Source organism: Hevea brasiliensis, chromosome 16 (genome assembly GCF_030052815.1).
Source record: "Hevea brasiliensis isolate MT/VB/25A 57/8 chromosome 16, ASM3005281v1, whole genome shotgun sequence".
Taxonomy (NCBI): domain Eukaryota; kingdom Viridiplantae; phylum Streptophyta; class Magnoliopsida; order Malpighiales; family Euphorbiaceae; genus Hevea; species Hevea brasiliensis.
The window spans coordinates 63705522-63711619 of NC_079508.1; the positions used below are offsets into that span (position 1 = coordinate 63705522).

The 6098-nt window shown below is 33.4% G+C and overlaps 1 pseudogene; it reads right to left on the reverse strand.

The window, feature by feature from the left end:
* Positions 1–352: 352 nt before the first annotated feature.
* LOC131174688 (F-box/FBD/LRR-repeat protein At1g13570-like) lies at positions 353–1891 on the reverse strand (annotated as a pseudogene).
* Positions 1892–6098: the final 4207 nt, after the last annotated feature.

A 6098-nucleotide genomic window follows, 5' to 3' on the forward strand; every position in this document is an offset into this window, starting at 1 on the left:
GAATCAGTTTTCCCACATTTTATGCCAGTTAAAGTGTACACACTATATACATGCAGATATCCAAGTGCACCTTGAACCATGTCTTGCTGCAGCTATTTGTATCTTAGGGCTCAAAGAAAGCACCCCCTTACTTGCATATAGTTGATACTAGATAGCTAAACAGGCATTACCAGTTTAGGAAAAAGGATCAATCAATTTACATGCAGAAGCCGCACTTTCATGGGTTAGAGTCATTTTTAAGAACGAAAACGCCTTGAAGATGAAAGTGCTATATAGGGTCAAACATAAACTTCACATGCCTCCTAAGAGAGCCGCTCAAGTTGCATGAACCTTACTGATTCCGAAATCACTTTCATGCTGTGTTCCTGAACAATGAGGTCATTGATTCCAACATTGGCGAATGAGCAGCAAAAGTTTTATGATTCCAATTCGGTTCTTGTCCCAACAAAATGCCTCTAATGTTTACTACTTTGAGTTGGTTGAGATAGAAATCATAGAGAGCACTGTGATATGACAAAATCCATAACAGGTTTATACCTCATCCAAAGTTTCCACCTACAAGGATAACAAGATACAAGTCACCTTTGCAGTATGCATATTCCCATACAAACACAAACTTGCATTAACTTGTTTTTTACGACTGTTGGCCCAAAAATTCACCATATAAAAATGCTAACAGCTGTTTTTCAAATAACTCACCGTTATAAGAAGATCTTTAAATTTGGAGAAGCTTCTAAGTATAGAAATTAAAGACATGACATCCCTTAGACTAGTAAACCTTGCTTCTCTTATTTCCAAGAGCTGAGAGGCAGTTGAGCATGGTAGGAGTCTTTGTGGGACATCCTCATTAGCTAGAAACTAGGAAAAACCATGAAAAATATTACATTAGATAATTTTTATTTATTCTAAGCATTTGACCAAAATATATAAGTAAATGAAACAAAGTTTCAAGTATAAAAATGATACCTCAAGAAATTGACCATACAAACAGAGCCTGTTTATACCACCAAAACTGCCCAAAACTCTGATTAAATTACAAACTTTCCTTGCTCAGAGGCCTTAAAGTATCGTCCATCCATACATAGGAATCATGCGAATATCAACACTAACTAGAAGTGGATTATATCCAAAACAGATGTCTTCAAATTTAGAATCTAGTTTCAAGTATTTTAGGTTTGGATTATGGATCCTCACAAAAGCTAAATGATCGATATTCAACAGAGTTAATCTCTCAAGAGCAGAGGCAGTTGCAGATTAAACTTTCAAGTGTATCACTTACTATAAAGACTTGACTGAGCAGAGGCTTTAAGGCAATCAAATCCTTTGAAAAAAGCAGGAGCTTGAATATACAGCCAAAGGCTCCAAGCAGCTGAGCTTTGGACAACAGAAAACACAAGAAGGCAGCTTAAAACGTTTTATAAAACTGAAATCCTGGATAATTAACTCATTAATACCTTTCTTTGTTAAAAAGCTATCCATTGATCAAAATCAGAATGGTTTGGACAGCAATAAGCAGCAAGCAAACTTCTCTATTGGACCACTGTGACTGGATTGAACTTTATTAATGATTTTCATAATCTCCATCCATCTGGCTGCCTTGTCTACCATAGAACTATGGATGCATTTATCATCAAAAACAAACTGAGAAAGGCCAGTCCACTTATATCTCCATTTACTTGACAAGACACTAGTCCTTGCAGCCTCTCTTAGCGGCAGGAGCACAAGGATGATATCTAAGACATCCATGGTAGATTACTGATCCTATCTATCTTTGTTTGGTTTCCATCTCAATAGACTTTTGATGTTTCCTTGTATTGTTCATAGGTTCTTTGGCTGGATTAAAAACTCTGTTTTCAACACAATGCAGCAGATTCTTCAGAGAGAGAACATACCAACCTGCAAAACATAGGATTCATTATGATAACCTTTACCTGTGGATCAAGATTACTAAGTCAACTATTAGAAGAAAGAAAGCAATATTTATGAACTAGAAGAAGAAACTTGAACATAAGAATGACAACAACTGCAAGCTAGCATTGATGCAATATTGGAAGTTTAGGAATTATAGTCATTGTAGAATTAGGAAAATCAGATTTTTATTATTTATGAATTCTATTAGATTTAGAATTTATCATTGAAGAATACTTTTAGGCTTAGTATTTTATTTAGGAAGTTTATTTTAATTTAGTATTCCTAATTAGAATTGTTTCAGTGTTTCTAATCCTAATGTGATTACGAGTTCAAAACTCTATAAATAGGACCTAGGGTTTTTACATGATTAGATTTTGATTATTGTGATATTATTGACAATTAAATAAGGATTTTGAGAATTTGTTTCTCTTTGTTCTTCCTGTTCTAAATCAAGTACATTTTGTAATGGTAAATAAAAATTTTGGGGGAAAGCTACTCTCAAAGCCAAAAAGGAAAACGGGTTGAATAAGGAAGAGAGGAGATGGAAGAAAGGCCTTCATCACAATAGCACGCAAGCATTTCCATTCCAAGTGTGCATGAGTATGAGTGACAGAGAGAGCAAAAGTGAAAAACAGCAGACTAGCCAAGAGAGGCTGAAATTTACTCGATCACAAATGCTGATCTTCTGTTTGAGAGGAAGTCAAGTCTAGTATGAGGTCATGTTTTGTCCCCATTATTTGTTTGGCTGAAAATAATTCTCTTACCCAAGAGCATTTGCAAGTGATAACTCTAGGAAATGCTCATTCTGTACAGGTAAGCTGGTATCCATTTACCCCTTTGAAAATTACAAGCAACTCACCTGTAAGTTCTGTGACATGATAAATATATCAATAACATTAGTATCATCAGGTCAATCTCGATAGAGTCCTAGTTCCAAAGTTAACATGATTAAAATTAGGAGTGTGTGATTCTGATTTCGGTTCCGGTTTGGCTCCTGTTAAGAATCGGAACCGAACTTTGATTTCTCTATTTTTTTGGAACTAGGACCGAAACCGAATTTCAGTTCAGTTCTAACTACTTTTGGTTCCGGTTCAGTTCTAGTTTCGGTTTTGATTTTAGTTTCCGCTCTCAATTCCTACACTCAAAATTGCAACATTATTATATTCCTTTTAAAAAATAAAAATAATTATATATTTCTAACACCAAAATATCAATAAAAACAAAAATACTAATATTAAAATAGTAATATTAATATCAAAATAAAATATCAATAAAGTAACATAAAATTAAACTAGCAATTCTTACATAAAAATGCACAATAATAAAAGTATTAAAAATAAATTTAATTTAATATAATAGACATTATTTATAAAAAATTTTATAGATTATAATTAAAATTTTTTAATATAAAAAATAAGATATCTAATGTAATTTTAAGTCACTTCATTACATGTCTCTTAATACTACATTCTACTATCTTATACATATTTTTCAATTACATAAATTTTAACTAAAAAGTATCCTACATGACTAAAAGGTAAATTTGTTATGAAATTAATGACTATAAAGTGATTTAATATATTTATGATTAAAAGTAATAAAAGTTAATATTAGATTACTTATATACACTTATAATTAAGGACAAATTAGGTTACACACACACACAATCTTAATTGCATATAAAAATATATAATTTTGCTGAAGCTGTATAACATACCTTAAAAAATCATAAAAAAAAACATATATATAATTTTGGTTCGATTCGGTTCTTAATAAATAACCAGAACTGAACCAAATCAATAAAATAAATTCGGCACAGTTTGGTTCCTATAATAACGGTTCTTTTTCAGTTCCAGTTCAGTACATTTGTTCGGTTCGGGAACCCTAGGAACTACGCACAACCCTAATTAAAATACGCTTCTCCTCAACACTAAGTACCAAGTGTATCAATTTCCCATTCCTCCAATTAAACTCAAAGAGACAATCTACAATAACGTGATAAGAATCACCATCACCGTCCACCACAATTTTTCCTTATACAGAATTTTGCATAAATCCACTTAAAGCATTAAATTTTCAACTCATCAATAAACATCTATCAAATTAAATGCTTTCTTGTTCTTGGACAAGAAAAATAATAGGTATACTTGCAAATTCACATCAATTAAGCATATTCAAGCCCAAAAATCTCATCTATCCATCACTTGCCATTTAAACTTGATCATAGAAGCCATACTTGATAACAAAAATTAAAGATATTCCACATAAGGATCAAATAGGAAAATAAACAACTTCTTGTTTTAGGGTAAAAAAAAGGGAAGCAAAAATACAAAGATTTTTCATAGTCATTTGGGACAAAGAGGCAAAACAATATCGCCTATATATTCTTAACTAATAATAATATACGGTTTGGTTCTTACAATATGATTCTTTTTCAATTTCGGTTCATACGGTATGCGGTTCTTTTTGGTTTCAATTGATGCGATTCTTTGGTTCGCCCGAGCTCTCAGGAACCATGCACAACCCTAATTAAAATACACTTCTACACAACACTACTTACCAAGTGTATTAATTTCCCATTCCTCCAATTGAACCAAGTGTATCAATTTCCCATTCCTCCAATTGAACTCAAAGAGACAATCAACAGAAATGTTATAAGAAACACCAACGCCCTCCACCACATTTTTTCCTAATACAGAATTTAGCATAAATCCACTTAAAGCATTAGAATTTTCAACTCATCAACAAACATCTATCAAATTAAATGCCTTCTTGTTCTTGGACGAGAAAAATAATAGGTACACTAGCAAATTCACATCAGTAAAGCATATTCAAGCCCAAAAATCTCATCTATCCATCACTTGCCATTTAAACTTGATTATAGAAGTCATACATGATAACAAAAATTAAAGATATTCCATAAAACGCAACTCTAAGAAATCCTTGTAAGGATCAAACAAGAAAATAGACAACTTCTTGTTTTAGGGTTAAAAAAAATAAAAAGGAAGCAAAAATGTAAAGATTTTTCATGGTCATTTGGAACAGGCAAACCCATATCGCCTACACATTCTTAACTAATAATAATGATACGGGAGGGAAGGGAAGAGGAAAAGAGTATTTTGGACAGAACTCGAAATGAAAACCCCCAATTTCTTTTCCTATTTTTTCTCCACATGCAAACGGATCATTTCTTAATAATTCTTAAATCTTATCCAAAAATATAATCATAACATACTCTCTTCTAGAAATTAACTCAATGACAAAGAATTATAGCTTCCATTTCCATTAAAATTCAACAAAACAGTGATCCAAGTTCATCAAATTAGATCTAAGCTGATTAACGTATAAATACATTGAAGAAGAAAGAGCATGGAGAAGGGAAGATGGAGAATTTACCCTGGATAGAAGCTGGCGATCGGAACGGCGATCATCAGCGGCTAGAGCTGGAGGAGCCGAGGAGTGTGTCTCTGACTGTTTGTGCTCGAGTGCGTGGACCCAATCTGTAAAAAGGCTGGGGTTCTGGATTTTGTTCATTCAATGCTTAAAAAATAATACATAAAATTGTAATCTATACACAAGCAGAAGGTATTCAGCACATGATGCTCTTTTTTATATAATTTTTACATGTTTAATATGTATGATTTTTTTTATTATATATAAATTGTAAGTTAATATGTATGTTTTAGCATTCATTTCGTCTTTTATAACATTATAAATATTAGAGGAAAAGGGGGAAGACTGGTCCTCGTCAGCGGCGGTTGGTAGCATACCGCCTGTGGGCCTCTAACGGAGGTATTAGTGAATTTCTTGTTCGATGACTTCGATCGAGAGTTTATGCGCTCTTTTCTTGACGTTTCCTATGCAAGGTTTCTCTACGAAACCTTTCTCGCTTTTCCACTGTCTGCCCCTTTGGAAGTCGACGAGATTGAGGGTTTCTTTATATGCTAGATTTTTTGGGCAAACTCCTTGTTATTGAACCGGGCGACATCCCGATTCCATGTTTTGTAGGATTCGTCTGGGTGAATCATCGAGGGTTGATCAACTTCATGAAAAAAGGTTAGTTAAAGCGTGCATCTGATTTCGTGTTTTGGGGTTATTTTGTGGTCCGGGTGCCGCATTGTGTCGGCTGAAGACCGAAGGTCGACTTAACACTTAGTGTTTCATGTCCATGCCCCATCGAGCCATGT